The sequence below is a fragment of the Eriocheir sinensis genome, unplaced genomic scaffold, assembly GCF_024679095.1.
Source record: "Eriocheir sinensis breed Jianghai 21 unplaced genomic scaffold, ASM2467909v1 Scaffold178, whole genome shotgun sequence".
Taxonomy (NCBI): Eukaryota; Metazoa; Arthropoda; class Malacostraca; order Decapoda; family Varunidae; genus Eriocheir; species Eriocheir sinensis.
Window position 1 is genome coordinate 307,999 of NW_026111161.1, and position 26,240 is coordinate 334,238.

The window sequence follows — 26,240 nt, forward strand, 5'->3', positions numbered from 1 at the left end:
GATGACGTCATCAGACTCCCAGCGAATCACAAGCATGTTTTCAGAAATGTCAGCCAATCGTAAGGCAGCCGCCTTCAACTGCGGCTTCAAAATGACCCGTTCTCTCTCTCTCTCTCTCTCTCTCTCTCTTGCCATAGCCACAATGTTTGGCGTAAAACGTCCAGTGTGATACTACCTTTAAAGGTAGCATGCGTCATGCCGATGGTAAGTAGACGTGACCCGTACGTGTTAAAGCAGCGCGATACTTGGGGTGATAATGCGCGAAAGTTGGGATGGTAAGAATTTAGGACTAACCGCGAAACTCATGGATCGCGAAACTTGGATAGCCCAAAACTCGAGAGTACTGTATATATGTGTATATATGTGTGTGTGTGTGTGTGTGTATATACATATATATATATATATATATATATATATATATATATATATATATATATATATATATATATATATATATATATATATATATATATATATATATATATATATATATATATATGATAGTTAGTTGAGCATTGATTATTTTTCTTAAGATATTCTCCTTATATCTTATGATAGTCTTATACTCTTTCTTAATCGGCTGTATGACTTCGCCGAAGCTAGTCACGTTCGCTAGATTGCGATTTTGGGTCCTAGACTCTTCCTCAGTAGCGAGGTCTTTCCTTGGTAAGGATACCGGAGAGAATGGCTTGTATAAATCCACCGGTATAAATCCACCCCCGCTCCCCACACAAGCCTTTCTCTCCGGTATCCTGACCAAGGAAAGACCTCGCTACTGAGGAAGGGTCTAGGACCCGAAATCGCGATCTAGCGAACATGACTAGCTTCGGCGAAGTCATACAGCCGATTAAGAAAGAGTATAAGACTATCATAAGATATAAGGAGAATATCTTAAGAAAAATAATCAATGCTCAACTAGCTATCACATTCAATGAGATATGCATTAGAGAAAGACTCCTGCCCATATACACCCTCAATATTCCCAGTGATGGGGCAGTTAACACAAGCAGAAGACGCCGACACAGGCTGAACAATGAAGAAAGAACTAACTTCATGAAGCAAAGGATAAGAGAACTCCAGCTAAAGGTAGAAGAGCTTCAGCAACAACTCGAGGAGCCCGATGAGAAATGGCAGAATACTGACGTTGACGCCTCTGTAAAGGAGATCATAGACACCAAACTAAAAGAGGTGTGTTATAACAGGTGTGAGACTGATCGATAATCTTTATCGGCCCGTATCTCAAAATGAATGTTATTCCCCTTCTAAAATCTATTTTGGAGCCAGTTTTAGCTTGATTTCAATGAAACAAAAACTAAAAGGCAAAGGAATGTTTTTTCATCTGATGTCCGTCGCTGTTTTCTTATATGTGTGAGCTGTCATTTTGTATTAATAATTTCTTGGTCAAAAAAAGCGAAAAAAATCCGAAAAAAAGCCAAAATAAAAGAAATTAACAACAGAAACGATGCACATCATAACGTGTCTTAGCCATAAAAAAATGAGAGTTGTGGGGCCAATAATAACAGCAGAATAACACTCATAAGTTTCGGAAAGGGCTGTTGGGGCTTGCGGGGTTGGGGGCTGGAATGGGGCTGAATGTCTAAAATTGATCTACATGTTGTCAATACTTCAAAGCATAAAAATCAGTGATTCATGCATATTTACCAGAGATATGGCAACACCGTCCCTACCCAGATTTTCGCCTTAAGCACCTTATTATACATGTTATTTTTTTTTATTATTTAGTATTCAACCCTCTTTCTTCCCAATTATGAATAATACATTTAATTTGCTTTCTTTTGATACCAAGTATATATATATATATATATATATATATATATATATATATATATATCTATATCTATATCTATATATAATATATATATATATATATATATATATATATATATATATATATATATATATATATATATATATATATATATATATATATATATATATATATATATATATATATATATATATATATATATATATATATATCTATATATATCTATATCTATATCTATATATATATATATATATATATATATATATATATATATATATATACACACACAGAGTCGTCCCTCAAATAGTATGGTTTCCAATAGTACAGTTTCGCTTTTATATGGATTGTCATGGAAGAGTTTTTCTAGGATTTTTAAATTTCCCGCTCATCGCACCAAGTAGCCATGGCATGAGTGGCAACACTGTTCCACCAAAACACCTGCTGAAAGCACCCCAAAGAGTTTGAGAAAGGTGTTCACCTTGCAGAAGAATTCAGATTTCCGAGAAGTTACGTTTTTGGATGAGTTACGTTGCGGTAGGGAGAGCATACCACGTGAATGAGAACAGTGTTCGCTGTATCTATCATAGTGTAAAAGAAATTCTTGCCGCAGTAACTGCCAGTGCTCCAAGAGTGCTGCAAGAGTGGTGATAAAGGCCGTCCTTTAACTAAGCCTCGTCGTTGCTATGGTGATGGCGTCTCACTCGCAGCAAAATGGCATATGCTGATCTTTCTGGCGACATTTAACATGCATTACTAGCTGTCGTGGCTGATGAACTCCTTACAACAGAAGATGAAAAGGAAGCTGCAGTGGTTATGGTGGCACACAGAGGTGAAATGCAATGGAATCACTTATATGTGTTTGGACCGCCATATTTGGTGATGACGTCATCACAACACAAAGGCTTTCTACCCCTCAAAGACAGGAGCCAGCGGATGTGCCGAGATGGCAACTCGTGCTGCCGCGTCACACATTTGAGAGCACTCGTGACGTTCCGAGAGTCCTGATTCCCTCTCTCAAATGCAGCCCAGTGTGTTTCTACGGGGGGCACTAATTTTATACGGATTTTGAATAATGCAGGGTCCCTAACCCCATACTATTTGAGTATATATATATATATATATATATATATATATATATATATATATATATATATATATATATATATATATATATATATATATATATATATATATATATATATATATATATATATATATATATATATATATATATATATATATATATATATATATATATATATATATATATATATATATATATATATATATATATATATATATATATATATATATATATATATATATATATATATATATATATATATATATATATATATATATATATATATATATATATATATATATATATATATATATATATATATATATATATATATATATATATATATATATATATATATATATATATATATATATATATATATATATATATATATATATATATATATATATATATATATATATATATATAAACCGATTATCCGAAGCGGATTATCCGAAAACCGTATTATCAGAAATTGATCTGGATAATGCAATTTTTTTTTCTATACTAAAACGTTATAAAACATCAAAAATAAATAAAAGTAACCACATATGTACTATATTAACACATTTAAAATTGATAAGAACAGTTAAAATGAATATGCTTTCTAATACGTGCAAATAGCGAAATAGCTCAAGGTCACACTTGCAAGCTTGCACAACCATTCACAATCGCACTCTGCAACATTCACAATTCAGATCTGCAACGCTCACAAGTATCAACATACACTGGTCCAGACAAGGAGACACACAGACAAACATACAATAAAACATTTACATCACATGTTTTAAGCATACTACTTTGTTTAGCGTAGCGTGTGTTTGTTTGGTTTCATTGTTTACATCGTCAGTCGGCGGCAGTCGCGTCACACACTTCACACTGGGCAGTCGCATCGCGTTCTACCTGTGCTTCGAAAATAAGAACCAAGGTGCAAGATCAAAGTGATATTCATCCAAACGAGAAAGCAAGACACAATGCCGACGATCAAACTGGCGGCGATCAAAATGGCGGCCATAAATCCGGATTATCCGAAAAATCGGCTTATCCGAAAGAGGCTTCCCCCCTTCCATTTCGGATAATCGGGGTTTTACTGTATATATATATATATATATATATATATATATATATATATATATATATATATATATATATATATATATATATATATATATATATATATATATATATACAGTACCATCTTGAGTTTTGCAATCCATGAGTTTCGCGGTTAGTCCTAAATTCTTACCATCCTGACTTTCGTGCATTATCACCCCAAGTTTCGCGCTGCTTTGACACGTACGGGTCACGTCTACTTACCATCGGCGTCACGCACGCTATCTTTAACCCCTTCAATCCGGTGACGCCGACATCGGCGTCCAAAGGGTGTCCGACGTCATCACCATTTGTCCTCTTTTAAACCTCTTAATCTTCTTCCATTTCCTCTTGACCCTTTCCATACTGTGACGCTGACGTCTGCGTCACGTATAGAAAGGGTTAAAGGTAGTATCACTGGACATTTTCCTCCAAACATTGTGGCTATGGAGAGAGAGAGAGAGAGAGAGAGAGAGAGAGAGAGAGAGAGAGAGAGAGAGAGAGAGAGAGAGAGGAAGAGAGAACGGGTCGTTTTGAAGCCGCAGTTGAAGGCTGCTGCCTTACGATTGACTGACAGTTCTGAAAACATGCTTGTGATTCGCTGGGTGGCTGGGTGGTAGCGTGGGGACTTGAACCCACGTTGTCCATCACGCGGTGAATGTGGGCCCAGCATGCTCCCACTCAGCCACCGCCTACCCGATGACGTCCTCGCCGATGCTCACCCTATCAGCAGCTTCACTGCCTTAAGGCGGTGTCACACTGGCCATTTTCGTTCAACCGTTGGAGTTACGTGCAACGCCCGTACGGTTATCTGTAAGCTGGTGTCACACTGAGCTTTTTTCTTTCCACTGAGTTGGCGCCAGCTTGGGCAACCAGCAACTCCAACTTTTCTTGGTGTGTGTCACACACGGCCAAGGTCAAGGTTGCCCGTATCCACATCCTCAACGTAAACAAAGCACTTGCCCTGTATCAACATGGCGTCGTCTGCTAAAGTAAGGGCTGTTGCGGCTTGTGCTGCCATTACCCAAGTTGTGGACTTGTTGCTGCAGTTAAAAAGAAGGAAGAAACAGTTGTGGGTGTGGCATGCCTGTGGTTCCTGCATGCCAGTTCTCATTGTCACCACTGCGTGTGAGAGGCCAACCCACCCATCTTGACTCAACCACATAAACACATGGATCGAGTAACAACAAAGACACATACACACACACATGCACGCACACGCCGGACTCATTAGGAACCATGGCAGATGTTTCCGACAAACAAATGACTTCACCATTTCTTGAGTGTGTTAGAATGTATTTGGTGAGTGGCTCACATGAACCAAATCTAGCTCTTGGCAAGAAGAGAGCAGTCGTCTTTAACACTGCTCTCTTCTTGCCATTGGGTATGTTTGGTTTGTATGAATCACTCGCCAAATAAGTTCTAACACACTCTAGAAAGTGGTGAAGCCATTTTTGTTTGTGAGAAACATCTGCCATGGTTCACGATGAGTCTGGTGTGTGCGTGTGTGTGTGTGTGTGTGTGTGTGTGTGTTGTTACTCGATCCACGTGTTTATGTGGTCGGTGTCTAGATGGGTGGGTTGGCCGCTCACGCGCAGTGGTGACAATGAGAACTGGCACGGAGGAACCTCAGACATGCCACACCCACAACAGCTTCTTCCTTCCATTTAACTGCAGCAACAAGTCCACAACTTGGGTAATGGCAGCACAAGCCGCAGCAGCCCCCACTTTAGCAGACGACGCCACGTCGATACAGGGCAAAATCTTTGTGGATGTGGAGATGGGCAACTGACCTTGGCCGTGTGTGACACACACCCGGAAAAGTTGGATTTGCCAGTTGCCCAAGCTGCCGCCCACACGGAGGGAAACAAAAGGCCCATTGTGACACCATGTTACGTATAACCGACAACTCGCCCCCAGATGGGCATGTGGGCGTTGCCAGTGGCCACAACGGCTAGAGAAAAACAGCCAGTGTGACACTGCCCTAAGACAGCGAGACTGCTGACCGAATGAGCGCCAGCAATGACGTCATCAGACTCCCAGCGAATCACAAGCATGTTTTCAGAGCTCAGCCAATCGTGAGACTTCATCTGTGGCTTTAAAATGACCTGTTTTCTTCCTTTTTCCAAGGTACGTATTTTGAGATAACAAGGGAGTAAAGGAGGAAAAAGAGTGAGCTCTAGGGGGCAGCATGAGCCAATTATAATGGCACCACTATAAACAGTTGCCTGCGCCATGACGGGCTCGGGGCCGACCATCAGGCCCAGATGGATAGTCTACCGGCGCCATAGCCCACATGTAAAAAAAAAAAAAAAAAAAAAAAAAAAAAAAAATCTCCACGGGTCGGAACAGATAAAACACTTTTTCAGTGTTTTCAATACCTCGAGTTTCACGATCCTTGAGTTCAGCACTATACCTTCGGAACGAAGCAAGCGCGAAACTAGAGAGGGTACTGTGTATATATATATATATATATATATATATATATATATATATATATATATATATATATATATATATATATATATATATATATATATATATATATATATATATATATATATATATATATATATATATATATATATATATATATATATATATATATATATATATATATATATATATATATATATATATATATATATATGTAACTCGATTTACGCGAGTTTGGTTTACTCGTTTTTTAAATAACGCGGGATCCAAAATCCAAATAAATGTTTAATTTACACGTTTTTTCACTTATACGCGATATTTTATGGAGTGGCCACCAGATGTCTCACGCAACTGGACTCACACAGCGCCGCGGCCACACAGCTGAGCTCAGTTCTTCCCGCGCGCCACTTGAACAACAATACAGTACCCACGCTGCCACGCTACTCAACAATAGGGCTGGGCAGGTACCGGTACCAGTACTGGTACTAAAGGTACCAGCCATACAGTATGGTATAGGTACCAGAGTGCTCGGTTCCGGTACCAATACTAGCCAGTCGCTCATGGTGTCCCTTATTTCTTCCTCACACGAGTGAGGCTGAGACTGAGTGTCTGAGTGGATATCTCGGTGATATGGATATTCTCTCTCTCTCTCTCTCTCTCTCTCTCTCTCTCTCTCTCTCCACTGAATGAAGTGAATATTTATTTTTCGACAGGAACCTTCAAACCTTCCTCTTGTTTGATTTACATTGTTTTTGATTTACACGACCTCTTCAAGGACACAATACTCGCGTAAATCGAGTTACCTGTAAATATATATATATATATATATATATATATATATATATGTATATATATATATATATATATATATATATATATATATATATATATATATATATATACAGTAGAGCCCCACTTAGCGAGATCAATTAGCTGAACCGCAATTAGCGAGCCACCATCTACCAAGAAAAAATTAATTAACGAAGCCTCAGTTAGCGCAAGCAGCTACCACGACTGAATTTTGAAAATTGCGCCAAGCCGCCATGATGCACGGTGGCCTGGGTGGCCTGCCTCACACCACAACACAGCCCCCCGCCACCACTTCCCACACGGTCCCAGTCTCTCATGCTCCCTAACTTCGTCCTACCCCCCCTGGCCCCCCTCGGAGGCTGCCCGCCTCACCTGCCGCCTCCTGCTGGGGGCGGTGCACAGCTCGCCGCCCGTGTGGCGCCGCAGCAGCCACTGTCACATTCCATGTCCGCCCCGCCGCCACCTCCGCCGCCATCCTCGGGCCGCCGCCGGGCGTGAGCCAGCGTCAGGCGCTGGCCAAGTAAGCATCACTATTACATGCCACGGCGGAGCAGATGAGGCAAGGTGTCATTATTGACTGAGTGGCCACCGTCACCGTAACACGCTTGATAATAACGAGTGTGATGTCGGCCTGGCCGGGCACGACGCCCACACACTCCCACACCCTGCCTGCCTAACCTTTGTTGGGGCCAAACTCTTGTCACACCCACTTGCTGCCGCCGCCGACACCTTGGGCGCAAGAGTCACCATCACGGCTCGATAACTGATGACTGTGTATTTTGAGTAATTATCAAACCCAAAAGTCAGACCCACGTGCACCAAATAACTTTCATATTGGTTACTTTATTCAATTAGCGCGAATTCAATTAGCGACCGCGTTCATCCACCTAATTCGCGCTTAAATGGGGTAAAGATTCGTTTTAGGTATGTGCCAGTATCTCATAATCTACTTTATGAAACATCACTATCTCTTCATATATCTTTTCTACAAATCTTCAACAGTCATGGAAACGCTTTGAAAATCCAATTCAAGGAATTTTTTACTCTTGAAAATAGGGGATAATGTTTACGGGTGGCGCCCGCAGAACCTGCTTTCGCCACAACTAAGGATCGGGGCCCTGCAGAGAACGTGGAATGGCTGAGGGAAACACGTTTCGGGTAGCTGGTTTATTGGCTCCCCACAATAGCGACACGCCTAGACACTGGTCGAGTCCCGCCTTCTCAGCACCTTGCAGCTCCGTCAGGGGCGCAGTACCGTCCCCATCCGCTCGTGGGGCTCGCTGTGCTGGCGTCCTTTCGTTCCTCAGGGCGCTCAGCGTAATCCAATGGGCCCCTGGGAACCGCAGAACCGTGCGTAGAAGAGGTAAGCTTACGTGGTGTGGCCAGCTCAGAGGTGCTGGGTGGACTGATTCTGAGCCAGCCAGGCGGTGGAGACGTCAGCTTGGCCCTGGTTCGCCGGGGCCTACGTGTAGTCGGTGAGAGGGGTGAATCATGGCGGTCCGTCCCTGTGAACCACCATTCGGGTGCGGGTTCGCTCGTGTCTGCGTAACACTATATATATATATATATATATATATATACAGTAGAGCCCCACTTAGCGCGAGATCAATTAGCGCGAACCGCAATTAGCGCGAGCCACCATCTACCAAGAAAAAAATTAATTAGCACGAAAGCCTCAGTTAGCGCGAGCAGCTACCACGACTGAATTTTGAAAATTGCGCCAAGCCGCCATGATGCACGGTGGCCTGGGTGGCCTGCCTCACACCACAACACAGCCCCCCGCCACCACTTCCCACACGGTCCCAGTCTCTCATGCTCCCTAACTTCGTCCTACCCCCCCTGGCCCCCCTCGGAGGCTGCCCGCCTCACCTGCCGCCTCCTGCTGGGGGCGGTGCACAGCTCGCCGCCCGTGTGGCGCCGCAGCAGCCACTGTCACATTCCATGTCCCGGCCCCGCCGCCGCCTCCGCCGCCATCCTCGGGGCGTCGCCACGGGCGTGAGCTTCGCCGCGTCGGCCCCGCGGGGCATCACTATTACATGCCACGGCGGAGCAGATGAGGCAAGGTGTCACTATTGACTGAGTGGCCACCGTCACCGTAACACGCTTGATAATAACGAGTGTGATGTCGGCCTGGCCGGGCACGACGCCCACACACTCCCACACCCTGCCTGCCTAACCTTTGTTGGGGCCAAACTCTTGTCACACCCACTTGCTGCCGCCGCCGACACCTTGGGCCGCAAGAGTCACCATCACGGCTCGATAACTGATGACTGTGTATTTTGAGTAATTATCAAACCCAAAAGTCAGACCCACGTGTGCACCAAATAACTTTTTCATATTGGTTACTTTATTCAATTAGCGCGAATTCAATTAGCGCGACCGCGTTCATCCACCTAATTCTCGCGCTAAATGGGGTAAAGATTCGTTTTAGGTATGTGCCAGTATCTCATAATCTACTTTATGAAACATCACTATCTCTTCATATATCTTTTCTACAAATCTTCAACAGTCATGGAAACGCTTTGAAAATCCAATTCAAGGAATTTTTTTTACTCTTGAAAATAGGGGATAATGTTTACGAAAGCGCGCGTCGCCTCCTCTGGCGGCGGCTGCGGCGACGCTGCAGCCGCCGCAGCCGTAAAATAGCTCGCAGAGGGTTTAGGGTCGGGGAGCATACTTAAACTACTCCAGCCGAACTTTACGACCTACTAACTGGGGGGCTGCTCTCCCCTCGAACCCCCCCCCACATGTATATGTGGGGGGAAGGGTACATGTATATATACCAGTACTAACGGTACCAGCTACATGGTACTGTACAGGTACCAGACTGCTCGATACCGGTACCAGACAGCTCGGTACTGGTACCAGACTGCTCGGTACCGGTACCTACACTAGCCAGTCGCTCATGGTGTCCCTCATTTCTTCCTCACACGAGTGAGGCTGACACTGAGTGCCTGAGTGGATATCTTGGTGATATGGATGTTCTCTCTCTCTCTCTCTCTCCACTGAATGAAGTGAATATTTATTTTTCGATAGAAACCTTCAAACCTTCCTCTTGTTTGATTTACATTGTTTTTGATTTACGCGACCTCTTCAAGGACACAATACTCGCGTAAATCGAGTTACCTGTATATATATATATATATATATATATATATATATATATATATATATATATATATATATATATATATATATATATATATATATACAGTCACCCCCCGCCGTTCGCGGTCTCACCCATCGCGGTTTCTCGTATTCGCGGTCAACGAATTGTGACCCCCTGCTTATACGCGGCCCCAGTTTCGCGTATACGCGGATGCATTGACGCTAAATAGGAAGGCAGAGAGGAGGGAGGGAGGCAGAGGAGGGGGGAAGGGAGAGAGGAGGGAGGAAGGCAGAGAGGAGGGAGGGAGGGAGGCAGAGAGGAGGGGGGAAGGGAGAGGAGGGAGGCGGGGCAATGGACGTTAAGGCGGTGTCACACTAGCACTTTTTCCGTCGATTTTTCATCGTTCCGCATGAACTTACCGCATGAATTTGTCAGACGATCAGGATCGTTTCCGCCTGCAAATTTCCGCCTTTGTTTACATTTCCAAGACCAAGACCGAGACTTTCCGCGTGGCTTCAACCTGTCTCAAACGCTCTCCTGCAGTGACAGCCTTCCTCATCCTGGTGTCACTTCTGGCAATAAGAGGTGTCACTAACTCCAGAAGTCTGTGGTACTGGCTCTTGTCCAACCTGATCCAATTCTTCAGAGTCTCATGATCCTCTAAACTCAGCTCTTTTAACAGCCTGTGGTACACACTTTCTCTTTCCCGACGAGCCAACCATGAGCGCATCCATGCACGCTTTTTGGCTTGTTTAGCTCGTCTAAGTCTCACAATACACAGTATTAGGTTCAGAGCAGCGTATCTTTGCCGCAGCGTGGACTCCATGTTTGTTTACATTCCCATGGTCTGTGCCGACGGAAAGTTTCAGACGAAACACCGTTTGTGTGTGACAGGCCGCAGCCAAGAAATCGACGATTTTCAGACAAACGACGGAAAAAGTTGACGGAAAAAGTGCTAGTGTGACACCGCCTTTAGGTTGCTCCTGAGTGACGTCACGGTTAGACTGTGACGTCATGCTTTCCTATTGGCCAGCAGCTCACTCAGGGACGACTGCTATTGGTCGAGATTTTCTCATAGCAACATTATCCTAAAAAAAAAAAAAAAATTCACGCGCCGCCACACTGCAGTGTTGCCAGATTGGGCTACTTATCGCAAATTGGGCTACTTTTGGGAACGAAAAAAACATGTTTTATATGACGTGTCAGAGGTGACTTCCCCAAATGCATATTTTCCCATAGGGTTATAGTCCCGCCGTTCGCGGTTTCGCGCATCGCGCCGAAGTCCGGGAACGAAATACCCGCGAACGGCGGGGGATGACTGTATGTATATATATATATATATATATATATATATATATATATATATATATATATATATATATATATATATATATATATATATATATTTGGTATCAAAAGAAAGCAATTTAAATGTATTATTGATAAATGGGAAGAAATAGTGTTATCATCGCCACCAAGCCGGGTCTTTGTGTTCAGCATAGGCCTGACCTTGACACAGACTGCGAAATCACCTGGGTCCAGTTACAAACCTTCAACTGTAAATCTCTTCTTATTGCTGCTTTTTACAGACTGCCTTCTACTAAAACAGACTATTTACACAACCTTCAAATTTCTCTTTCACGCATACAAACACATCTGGATCACGGGTGATTTCAACCTCCCTGACATTGACTGGACTGCAATTTCCCCATTTGACCCTCCCGATGCTGATGCCCCCAACCCCATTATTCCCCACACAAACAGACGCCAACTACACGACACATTCATTGACATCATTAATACATTTTCACTCGCAAACAGTACTCCAGCCAACACGAGCACATGCTGTAACGCAACCCTCTGGCCACGGTGGCCCTATGACCACGGCAAACACTCTAGATCTTTTTCTCACCAACAACATACTTAAAATAATAAACTCTCAGGCTTGGTGACCATGACATACTCATCATTGATGCTGAGCTCCGACCGACAAGACATCAACAGAGACCCAGACAGATATTCCTTTATTCAAGGGCTGACTTAGACATGATCAAACAAGACCTAACTGCCTTCAGCACTGACTTTTTTGTGACTGACCCACACACAAGACTTCCTTCCACCAACTGGAACAACCTGAAACACACCATACACACCTCAATGAACAGACACATACCACAAAAAACACTTTCTAGTAAGTACACACTCCCCTGGTTTTCCAGGGATCTACGCAGACAACATCGCAAGAAACAAAGACTCTACAGATGCGCGCAGACATACAACACAACAGATAATTGGACCGCCTACAAAAACCACCAAGACATTTGCCAAAAACATAAAAGTAGCAGAACGCAGACACATAGCAACTTATCTCGCAGACAACGTAAGAAATAACAAAAGAAACTTTTCCAGTTTTTTTAAGACGCACAAACATGACACGATTACATCACTTAAACACAAACACGATTACATCACTTAAAGACAACACTAACACATTAGTAACCAGCCCACAACACAAAGCACAAATACTCAACACACAGTTCCAATCGGTGTCCACACAAGAGCACAACCTGACACTAAACATGCCACACAGCCCCTTCCCCCTGATACCCCCCCCTTGACATCACGACTAACGGAATACAGAAATTACTAGAAGGACTCAACACAACCAAATCCACTGGCCCCGACAACATTCCCGCCTTCATCCTTAAATCCTTTGCCCCCATCCTTGCCCTCATCCTTCAGGCCATATTCACCCAATCACTATCATCCACCTCATTACCCTCTGACTGGCTTTTGGCAAATGTTAATCCTGTATTTAAGACAGGTGACAGGACTGACCCAGCCAATTATCGCCCCATCTCACTAACATCGATTCCATGTAAAATTTTCGAGCACATAATACACAAACACATAATGAATCACCTTGACACAAACAACATCCTTACTGACTCGCAACACGGCTTTCAACCTAAACGCTCATGTGAATTGCAACTCATTACTACATATCACGACATTACGAGGCTACTTGACCGACGTGACATTAAACAAGTTGACACTATTGTTTTAGATTTTGCCAAAGCCTTTGACAAAGTTCCGCACAAAAGACTGACATTAAAATTTAAATACTACGATATTTCAGGACCTATTCTTCACTGGATCACTGCATTTCTTACTAACCGGACTCAACGTGTTCTTCTTGACGGATCTTCATCTTCAGGTGTCCCACAAGGCACCGTTCTAGGTCCCCTTCTTTTATTCCTGAACTTTAATGATCTTCCACCCTCAACGCCTAACTCTTCCACTAGACTATTTGCAGATGATAGTTTGCTGTTTAGAGCAGTAAAGACTATCGATGACTGCAGACTGCCACAAAAAGACTTGGACGCCCTCCAGCGGTGGGAACGCACCTGGCAGATGCACTTCCGACCAGACAAATGCAAACCGTTAAGATTCACCAGAGCTAACAACCCCATCCATCACACTTACACTCTCCATAATTCAGAACTAGAATCAGTCCACACACACAAGTACCTTGGTGTCCACCTATCCACTAACCTTAAGTTCAACACCCACATAGACCACATCAGTGCCACAGCCAGCCGAACACTGGGGTTCCTGAGAAGGAATTTACATAACTGCACACCTGACATTAAACACATAGCTTATGACACACTTGTGAGACCAACACTTGAATACTGCTCCACGGTGTGGGATCCTTACACACACAGAAACATTGATAGGTTAGAACAAATCAACACCAAGGCGGCTAGGTTCATTACAAACAATTACACTCGAACGCCTGGCATCACAACACGGATCAAACAACAGATAAACATGGAACCTCTTCACATACGCAGACAAGCACACAGACTTACACTTATGTACAAGATCACAAACACTCATATTGACATTGACCCACAAACATACTTACACAACGCAAACAGTCAACGTACTCGTAACACGCATCCATAAATACCAAACATATTACACTAATACTGACGCACACAAGCACTCATACTTTCCACGCACCATACGTTACTGGAACAACTTCCCTCATCAGATTTTAGACTGTGGTACAATAGACTGATTCAGAAAACAAATACACAATCACTTGTCACCACAACACACCATCACTAACAATTACACTTGATTCACTTAATTCCCTCTCCTGCACACTCAGCTCCCCTGTCCCCCCAACAGCCAACACAAATATGCGTGTTATGCACCTGAAAGGTGCACTGTGCATCATAAATCTAGATCCAGATCCAGACCAGGACCCCATACATGTATAGTGCGGCGGTAAAACTGGAGAAGTGCTACAGTATGTGAGACCTTGGAAAGGTTATTATTCTCGTGTGGGCAATATTGGCGGCGCGTGCTTGTCACAGCTTAATTGTTAAGCGCATCACATGTGATGTGTCACTTAGAATATGGTAGAATTGAAGGGACTCTGTTTTGGGTTATTTGATGGTGCAATGTGCCTCCTGAGGGATAACAATGGTTACCATAACAATAAAGAGGCTAAATAGTCAGTTAACACTTACCGAGAGGTGAAGTAAAATGATAAATTCAGGAGAGTAAAGAAGAGTTGAGTGTTGATGTATCCGTCCTTCCAATCTGGCGGGCCGCGCAAAACTGCATACTGCTACATGTCAGGCTGACAGCGATACATCCTGCGGATTAATATTTCATGAATGTCGTCTTTTAAAATTATAAAATACAAATACTTGCTGCATTATTTACTTTAATATGGAGAAGAAAATAACATAGAACTTGTAAAGACCGTTTTATGTCTGAAAAGGTAATGATCCATGCGTGTTCTGGATATTACTGTAATGCGGGGGAAAACATAGAAATCAATAACCTTAAATAACTGAGGTATTAACTGTGAATCATGTAATTGCAAGACGCAGGGCAGACATTCAGACCAACTGACGAACAAGTGTTGAGCCAGACTTGCGTGATCATGACTCATCGCGAGGGTGCCGAATGGTCATTAGTTACATTTTTTGTTGTTGTTTTATCACGGAGGAGTGAGGGGTAGAATTATTCACTTGAGTTAAGTGAGAGAGAGAACCAGTTGCTTCAGAACTCCTGAACTGGTGGAACAGGCCAAATGTAGGCTACGTCCGCACTAGGCAGCGGAACGCTGCTTCTGTTTTTCGCTGCCGCTGCCTGAGTGTTGGTCATACATGTAATCCTATGGAGCTGTACGCACTAGCCGCTGCTTCATACAAGCAGCGAAACGCTGCCTCGACACGAGCAGCGTTCCTACAGAAACAGAAGCAGCGTTGCGCTGCTTCTGTTTAGGTGGTATATGCATTTCTATGGAGCTGTCTGCACTACCTAGAGACCGCTGCGGCAGCGCTCAGTCAGTTTCAAGCAGTGATGGAGGAAGGTGCTGTAAAAGTTCATTATATGATGCCTTAGACATTCTATAATAATTAAAATATTTTGCATCGTCATCCTTTAGTTCTTTAATTAAATTATAAAATGCTCCTTTTCTTGTTTTGTTTTGGAAAGGAGGATGAACCCAATATTTTTTTTTCTTTTTTTCTTGTTGTTTCTTACGCAACAAGTACGCAATTGCCACTTTTTTCGTCAAAGTTTTCATATTTAATAGCACTGCAACACAACCGCATTTGACCGTAGTCAGGAGCACTCTGAAACCAAAAGGCAGCGGCAGCGAAACACTGCGAGCAGCGAAAAATAGCTGCAGATAGCACAGGCAGCGGCAGCGAAAAACAGCCTAATGCAGATAGCACAGGCAGCGGCAGCGAAAAACAGAAGCAGCGTTCCGCTGCCTAGTGCGGACGTAGCCGTATGTTAACTAAACCATCAATGAATGCGTTCGCTAGCCAGCGGCAAGGCAAGGGGGGGGAAAAGGAGGCATGGAACAGGCAGCGGCTGGCTGACCCGCCATATCACCCGTCTTCCTCACCCCACGCAGGTACATGTTGAACAGGCTCCCAGGAACAGTGATTATTTAGTGTGTTATCAATACAATATTAATTAATGTTACTTGTCAGAGTTAAATTAACACATCACCCGGCTCCCTCACCCCACGCAGGTTCCCTACTGACAGAGCTGTTACCCCTCTTGTTGCGTGTTATTAGAGTATGTGAATATTCCTTTGGTTGTGCAGATTATGATCACCCCTTGGTATCTTAAACCCGCACGAATGTCTTGTCCCATGATCAACTCAGTGAACACCTATCCGTGGTAGAGAGGGAGAAATTTCCAGTGTCTTTTGTATACCCCTTTGTTCATGTGGATTCATGATCACCCTCTTGGTATCTTGAACCCACACGACTGCCTTGCCCCCATGATCATCTCTGTGAACACATATCGGTGGTAGGGAGACATTTCTTGTGTAAATATGCATCATTGAAACCTGATTAGGGTAGTTTTTGTTAGCTATGGCCAGTGCAATATACAGGAAATCCCCTATATACGAAAGGGTTAGGGACTGAAAAAACCTTTCGTTTATCGATTTTTCGTATATCGAAGCCATTTCCCCCATAGGATTGTTAATAAATAGGGGGGTTAGGGACCAGCGCCAGCAAAAAAAAAAAAAAAAAAAAAAAAAAGTTAAATATAACTATGCTTAAAAGCAATTTACTACTCACAATACAATGAAACGCAAGGCTCATAAATAATTAAAAACAATTACCATTTCCTGTTCCTTTACTGTTATAGAAATGCATTACATATGTTAGGACAATCCCCTCTAACTCGTCACTACAACTCATCACTTAACATTGCCAATGTTTACTTCCCAAGCTGTGAAAGGCCAGTTTCGACTCTCGTGCCCGAAACACGTGCCAAACAGTACACCACCGCACCACTCCAAGCCCCCCCCCAACCCCTCCATCACCCTCACGTTTCCTCACGCTGGCTGGGATGTGTTTCGGATTCGAGTCGAAGCAAGGGGTTCACAAACTGGCAACGCTAAGTGATGAGCGTTGAAGTGGAGGGGACTGGACATGGACACTTGCTGCCTAATCACTGCGAGTGTGCGTGAGGCTGTTGACGGCGCGCGGCGACCGATATAGACATCGGGTACGAAACAGTGGGCGCGGAAACTGTCGTACTTTTCGTATATGCGAAGCATGTCTTTCGTGAACCGAAAATTGTCCTATATTTTTCACTTTCGTATATCCGAATTTTCGTACATCGAGCTTTCGTATATCGGGGATTTCCTGTATATATATATATATATATATATATATATATATATATATATATATATATATATATATATATATATATATATATATATATATATATATATATATATATATATATATATTTATATATATATATATATATATATATATATATATATATATATATATATATATATATATATATATATATATATCTATATATATTTTTTTTTTTGATGACATGTTCTGTGATGAGTATGCCCTTACGTGGTAAATGGACTGTTTGAGTTGTAATCAGCATTGTTAATTAACTTCAGCAAAGCTCGCTACCCTTACCAACAGAATAATGAGTTGTCAATAATATTGTTACTTAACTTCAGTAAGCTTGCTACCATTACCAACAGAATGTGAATAAACTTATAATAATTTAACCTTGTGATGCTTAACCCCCAACAACTAGGAAGTACACTTGATAGTAAGATAACAAAACAGAGGAACAAAGCTGAAGGCAACACATTACTGACTTAGGAACTAGTTTGTATGGTGCACTGCAAGGCAGGTACGAGGCTCAGTCTGTGTACAGAGGCGCTTGTGCAACAATAACAATGGACTTAGAAAATCCAAGTCACCCACCTCTTTAATTAACGAGGCTTGCCCCCCTGGCCCCTCCCCATCATCATTCATCATCATTTCATCGACGCCTGCTCCTAGGAGCTCCCACCAGGGGATGGCCACGGCAGAAGAGCTTCCAACTTTCTCTATCCAGACACTCCCTCCTTGCCTGCTCAAAGTTTCTCAAAGATCTTTCCCCCCTCTCCCCAACTCTTGCACCCTATCCTCCATTTCACTGGAGGTCGTCCTCTTGCATTCCCTCCCTCTATCTCACTCACATACACCCTTCTGGTCATCTTACTCTCCTCCATTCGCTCCATGTGGCCAAACCACTTTAAAGTCTGTCGCTTCACTTCCTCCACCACTCCACACTTCTTCCCTTCACCCCTGTGACACATTCCAAAACACTTTCATTACTCATTCTATCCATTCTACTCACACCACAAGCACTCCTCAAATAACTCATTTCCACTGCCTGCACTCTAGACCTCTGACTTTCCTTCCAGTACAACGTTTCACTTTCATATGTGAGGTTTTGTACTATTATTGTATTTCTCAAATCCCTCTTTACCTCCATGCTCACACTTCTGCCATTCATGATTCGTCCCAAAGACCCTACCACCCTTCTTCCTTGCAATGCCCATTCTCTTATCTCTCCCTCTGTACCACCATGCTTACACATAACTGATCCAAGGTACTTAAACTCACTGACTTCCTCCATTTCTTCACCATTCAAAATTATTTTGCATTCTTTTTCACATTCAATTCCCACTCTATATGGGCATACAAAATCTACAACCTCACTTCTACTTCGCTCACAAACCATCACTTTACTTTTGTTGACATTTACTTTCAGCTTTCTCCTGTTACAGACACTATCAAAAACACTGACCAAATTTTGTAGGTCACTTTCATTTTCTGCAATGAGCACCGTGTCATCAGCAAACAGTATTGAATTCAGTACCCACTTCCTTCCCTCATCGAACAGTCTTACTCCAACGTTGCCCTTAATTTCTCTAATAACACCATCCATATAAATATTGAATAACCATGGTGACATGATGCACCCTTGTCTTAAGCCCACTTTTATCTCAAAATGTTCACTTGTTTCTCCAGTAATTTTGACACATGCAGATGCATCCTCATAGAAGGACTTTATTGCACTAAGCAGTTTTCCTCCCACACCATAAATCTTTAAAACATCCCACAATGCAATCCAATCGACTCTGTCATAAGCTTTTTCCAAATCCATGAAGGCAGCGTATAGTTTCTTTCCTTTTGCTAATATTTTTTCTACTACCATCCTGAAGGCAAATATCTGATCCACACATCCCCTTCCCTTCCTGAAGCCTTCTTGTTCTTCACTGATTTTCTCTTCTGTAAGTCTCTGCACCCTCTCTATTATGACTCTTCCATATACCTTTCCGGGTATACTCAGGAGACTTATACCTCTATAGCTCCCACATTCCCCTGTCTTGCCCTTCCCTTCCCCTTGTAAACTGGGACAATGATGGCTTTCGTCCAGTCTGCTGGCACATCCCCCCCCACCCCCCCTTCCCATGCTACTTCACATATCTTGACCATCCATTTAACTTCATCTCCTCCACACTTCAACATTTCTGCTGTGTTTCCATCAATTCCTGCTGCCTTTCCATTTTTTAATCTTTTTATTGCCTGATATACTTCTTCATGTGATATACTTCTTTCCTTATATACTCCTCCTCTACCTCTACTCAAAACTGCTGCTGTTACGGCTGCTGGACGTCCATCCTCAAAATTCATTAAGTTTTTGAAATATTCTCTCCATCTCTCTTTCACAGCTTCCCCGTCTTTCAACATCTTTCCATGCTCATCCATAACTTCTTTTATTTTACTTGAGGAGATATTTTCTGCATTTCTTTCGTTTTTTACTTCTTTCCAATAGGATTTCCTGTTCCCTTTATATTTTTCACTTAGTCTTTTTCCAAAGTCTTCATCAACTCTCTTCTTACTTTCTTTTATTGCTTTTTTTAATTTCATTTTGCATTCTCTATATTTCTTTTTCCTTTCCCTTTTTACTTGTTCAGCCACACTTCTTTCTTGAGTTTTCTTAAAAAGTTCCCTTTTCTCTTTTACTATCCTCCTTATCGAAGTCTTCTGTCCACCATGAATTTCCTTTTCTTTTTCCATCTCTCACCACTTTCATCCCTAACACTTTTTTTGTTGTAGTTACCATTATTTCTTTAAATGTTCCAAAAACTTTTTCAATATTTGTATTATCTTTTACACTTTCCCATTTTTCACTTAAGGCCTCTGCCATTTCACGGTTATACTCATCTTTTATTTCTTTTTCCTGTAACTCTTCTGTCTTCAGTATTTCCCTTTTTACTTCACCTTTTCAAACACCCACTTTTCTTTCAGCTTTAACTTTGCCAGCACTGCAAGATGGTCAGAGCCATCGAACATTCCTCTTACTACCTTCGCGTCACAAATTTCTTTTCTAAGCCTTTCATCTACTGCCACATAATCAATCAATCCTTTCTGCTCATTATCTTCTCCCCTTCTCCATGTGTATCGGTGGATATTCTTGTCCTGAAAGAAGGTGTTCACTTGGAACATTCCCCTCTCAGCACAGACATTCACCAGGGACTCTCCATTTTCATTCTTCCCAGGTATCCCCCATTTTCCCCCCACATCCATCACACATTCATCACCCACTTTGGCATTCATATCTCCCATCATAATAAGTTTCCTTTCTTTCTCAAAACTGTTCAAACATGCATTCACTTCCTCCCAAAAAGCTTCCCTTTCTCTCAGTCCTTTTTTACTTTTCACATTTACTGGTGCATAAATACACACCCATGCATACTTTTCTAAACCTACTTTTCCTTTCATCCACACAATTCTTGATCCCTTCCAACCATAATCAGTCACACCATTCCACACTCTTTCAGACATCACAATAGCACATCCTTCCTTACTCCTGCCTATATACCTCTCATCTATCCCCATCCATACAACCCCCCCCAGGCACACCCTCCCACGTACCCTCCCTACCATCACTCACACCAGTTCCTCGAATATGTTTCACTCACTCCCAACACATCCACTCTACCATTTACAAAATTTTCAATCATCACTCTCCTCTTTTCCTCACCACCTAAACTATTCACATTAATAGACACCAGTCTCATGCATTCCTTTCTCTTCTGCCGCCCTCTGGCCATCGATAAAAGTATTAGAGGCCACCAATGGGTGGCCAGTCCAATGTAGTGTTATGGAGACTTGCTCCTTGTCAAGGCTAAAAGGATTAAAACAAAGCAGCTGATGGTCACTGCCCCCCTCCCCGTTGGTTCTACCCCGCAGGGTATACTAATGGTGCGCACCATGTGAAGGTGAGGATGGGGTAGGCTACCTTCCCAGCCACAGGGTAGTATTGCTCCTTTCCCAATACCTAAACAAGGGAGTTTCACGCATAGGCAGCAAAACACACCTCGGATGAACCTCATTGGTTACGATACTGCCATCATAAAGCAAGGTAAGACATATACGAAAATGCATTATAATAATACTTCTTTCACGTGCTAAATTATTACGACTATGGGTTTGGAGTGGTTATTCTTAAGATTGACCGTAAATGTTATTATGTCTCATCTTAACAGTCTATTATTTTCCTCGACTGTAACAATTATAGTAACTTGAGCTGAAGAATCTTGTTACCTCGTGGGCCACTTAAGACCATTGACAGCCCATATTTGGCCACGGGCCATGAGTTTGACACCCCTGAGCTAGAGGATGATTTAAGAAACACTGAAATATCCCAGAAAAACTCGTTTTGTCCACCAGTGCCCCGCGGGTGAACTTCTGTACTTCTACCGAAAACAACACACCGGCTTCTGCTGCATACTTACCTACCAAACACAGCACATCCATTATCAGAGTGACCATACAGGAGATAATAACCAAGGCAAGAAGGCTGCCACACACTACATTGGTCCACACTACATTCCATTTGAGTGAGTAGTGAGTCGCCGCGCTGATCGGGTGTGTTGCGTCTTGCTCGTGAAAGTGCTGCATCGACATGGCTGGCCGAGCCAAGAGCATGGGGGATTTCTATTACGTTAGTGCAGATCCCACAGGCGACAAATGGATAGGGTGCTGTCTGTGCCCTAAATGGTGTCATTGGAAGTGTGCTCATCTGTCTGGAATTAAGTCGGGGAATACGTATACCTAAAATAAATTGGATTTGCAACCCATGCCTTCATAAAGCATCTCTGGCTACCAAAATTGTGGAAAAAATGGATGAATTAAAAAAAAAAAAATCTAAGGAAATATCAGAAGTAAAACAAGAAGCTGAGTCACGAGCAGTGAGCGTGAAGGAGGAGTTGAGTGAGGTGGCTCAGGAGGTGCCTGATGCATTGCAGTGGGCCGAGCATGAGGAGTCAGCAGGTGCAACTTGGGCTGAGGTCACCAAGCGCAAGAGGAAAGTTAAGAAGAATTTACTTGTTGTCAAGGCCTCAGAACAAGATAAAAAGGCTACAGAGCTGAAAAGTGAAGTTTCCCAGGCATTACATGGCATTCAGATTACTGATTCAAGATTCACTAATGGAAGTAATATTATAATGAACTTTGATGATGAGAATATGAGGAATGAGGCAGCCCCAAAATTGGAATCTGTAGAGAAAGTCAGTACTAAAAGTGTGGGAAAACTGAGGCAAAAGATCATGATTTGTAATGTGCACAATAAGGAGACTGGATAATTGAGACGCTGCTAAACACAAATGAGTTCCTACACTCGATTCCACAGGTTGAGGAGAAAATTGAAAAGATTTTTAGTAAGCCTGCAGCCAGTGGCACCGCATTACATCCTGAAATGTGATCCAACTGTTAGCTAGAGAGCTAATCTACAAGCAACCATGACAGAATAAAACTTGAATGGGGGTGTATACTGTGAGAGACAGATACCATGCAATAATATGTTATCATTGTCAGAGATATGGTCATATTGAGTCCAAATGCACTGCCAAGGCCAATGGTGAGAACCCAGTATGTTATAAATGTGCAGGAGAGCATAAAGCCAAAGACTGCCCCGGGACTGAAAGGAAATGTATAAATTGTGTGAGGTACAAGAAGCCTGAAGCTAATTACTCGGCAAATAACCAGCGTTGTGTATTTTTTCAGACTGAAATTGAGAGAATTTGTAACATAACCGATCATGGCTACTAATTCCTCAGATACAAAGATAAAATGTGGTCTGCTAAATGCTCAGCCTGTGGGAAATAAAACTCTAGATATCTGTGATCTCATCAAAGAAAAGGATCTTGACATTTTAGCGGTAACTGAAACATGGCTAAATGACTACGACGTCGCCAAGATTCATGAGATGATGCCGGTAACTCATACCTTTCTACATTTTACGTGGTTGACAAGAAGGGGTGGCGGTGTTTTGATCTTTCTTTCAAATACTTTTAACCCTTTCATTGCTAAATGCTCGCAGCGTTAGGCGTATTTGCTGGTGGTGCTAAACGCTCACTGCGAGCTCCAGCCGCACTCAAATCTCCCGCGTATGAGATTGTTCCAACACTATTTCTCACAACACAGGATTGCCAATTGAGTGGGTTCCTCACTAAATTTGATGGAAAATCTTATCAGCCCAGCGCGGCAAATCTACGGACGAGTGACTGGTGGATGTTCTTGCCCAATATAGCGGCATTTTCGCATAGCTTGACCTATCACCTGACTGATTCTTTGACCAAATAGTTGTAAATATTGCAGTTGGCAATACTACCTTGCCAGAATCTCAAGGAGAGATGTCCACAGTTCCCTCAATATGGCTGATCATCGCTCACACAGTGAGGTAAGTGTTAACATTCAACACTCCCTGAACGTGCATGTACGTTCGCAGGAGAGGCATACATAACCGACTCCTATAGATCTGGACCTCCTCTTTCCAATGGTGTTTTTGTTTTTTAGCGGTGAAGAATAGTTTTTGAGATAGAGGTTCAAAAGAGACCCGCATTGGGCTGCCTGACTACGCCTGAGGGGATAGTCGCGTCTCGCACCACGTGCAAAGAAAGAGTTAAGAAGATTCGGAGAAAAGCATCAGAGAGGTGGGATACTTTTGAATCAGTGCAAGTCATCTGTGAAATTGAAAGTAGGAAAAGTAAATTTATTGTGGTGTATTGACCTCCAGACACAAGAGCAGAGGTCTTTATTGATGAATTTCACACTCTTTTGAAGTCTGTGGATATGGTGAGTGCAAATGTGTTCATCTGTGGTGACTTTAATCTATGGATCGATGATCCTGAAAATTCTTTTGGCATGGCCTTCATTGAGATGATGGACAGTTTCCATCTGATTAATAAAGTGGAGATGACCTCTTTTAAGGGGACACGTGTTAGGCTTGGTTTTCAGCGATACAGACAGTCATCTAGTGCAAGGGGTGTGTGTCGATGAAATATCTCGTATATCCCCGGTGCATAAATTGGTAACCTTTGAAATTTCATACGTGAGGGAAGCAGCGCAGAGAAAAAAGATTACGTTCAGACTGCGAAGAAATTTTCAACCAGAAATATTGATTAACTCTTTAATACAGGAAATTACTATTAAATGTCGTGAAATCTGTGAACATGGCTCGGTGGTATGTGGAAATTGTGCTACTTGCCTGGTTAAGCTATATACTGTAAACCGGGGTGACTTCGGACAGTTTTCAAGGTTTTTTGCTTATGAAATTTTTGTTTCTAGGCCTAGGATCTATGCTGAGTGTGCATTTACTCTGTATTGTTAAGGGCTACCATTAAATGGTGCAACATTTTCACGAAACTTAATAGTTTTTGTGCTTAGTGAATAAATATGGGTGTCCAAAGTCACCCCATGTCTGAGGGGACTTCGGACACCCTTGAGGGGACTTTGGACAGTGGCTATATTTCATTGGGTTTACGTATCTGAGTCTGTTCGCACATTCCGGGGGTTACTTCGGACATTGCTGAACCGGGAAAAAAATTGGCAAAAGTCTTTGGAAAGGAGTTCCCACATTTCAGGTCAGTAGTAGCCAGGAAGTAAAAAATGGTCAATAATTTTGAAAAAAATGTTATTATAAAAAAACTATAAGATGTAAAGCACAGTTTTAGTTTTTTTGGAAGCTTAATGATTACACAATCACCACAAAAAGTTTTTTATAATGGTAGGGCAACATTCAAGTGTGTTAGGGCTCTTTGAAGTGTACACTATTTTACATCTCATTTATCAGATTTTATCATGATGCATTTCACTAGAAATTTATTCTTGTATATGTTATTTTGTAGCTAAGTACTTCTATTTCATATTTTCATGAAATGTAGAATATCTAACATCACTGTACTGGCACCACCACCACCGTTACGGACCCAAAAGTTAACTTGAGTTCATCTCTGGACGGGCTCCGTTGATAACGCCACTGACGGTCGGCGGATCCGTGAAAACGGAATACTAGTGGGAACCCCTGCCTTAGTCACCCACAATATGTAGTTATATTTAGGTGTCCAAAGTCACCCCATTTTGAACCATTTTTCGGCATGCTTCCATTCAAGTGACATTTACAGGTGTGTAGGATATGTTAAGCACCCCTGAATCATTCTAACTGTCCTAGTTAAGCTTGTTTCTGATTGTTTTCTCTAGTTTTGATGTTGTGTGTAATACAGATCGTTCCTGCCAGAAGTTTTCCATGGGGTAAATTTTACAAAATCTTAAAACACATATTGTGCTTGTTTTCAAACAGAAACATGTCTCAAGAAAACAAGAGTCTTATTCGAAAACTATAAGGCAAAAGACAAGTTCTGACACTAAATCATCTAGCTTATTTGCAACTGGCTACAAGTTATCAACTTGTCAACTGTTTATCCACTTTTTGTCTGAAGTCACCCCGATTTACGGTAATGGTTTAGCTAGAGATGAGTATAACAGCCTCTGTCCTCTGACTGAAACGGAGATAGCGTTGAAAGATCATGCACCTTGGTATAATGCGGAAATACTGTGGGCAAAAAGAGAGAAAAAGAAAAAAGAAAGACTGAGGCTTAGGCTTAAAACAGATGATGCAAGAAGAGCTTATCAGGAGGCAAGAAACAAAGAAAATCGGCTTGTGATAAAATGGAAAAGAGAATACTATCGGAATAAGGTTGAGGA

At 42.2% G+C, this 26,240-nt stretch overlaps 1 protein-coding gene across 24 annotated transcripts in view; it reads right to left on the reverse strand.

The window, feature by feature from the left end:
* LOC126990579 (uncharacterized) overlaps nt 1-26,240 on the reverse strand; it is a 277,009-nt gene that overhangs the window by 245,409 nt on the left and 5,360 nt on the right. For all 24 annotated transcript variants that reach the window (XM_050849194.1, XM_050849197.1, XM_050849212.1 and 21 more), the window contains exon 3: nt 14,865-14,993. The gene's annotated coding sequence lies outside the window, so the exon portion shown is untranslated. The remainder of the gene's footprint in view (nt 1-14,864; nt 14,994-26,240) is intronic.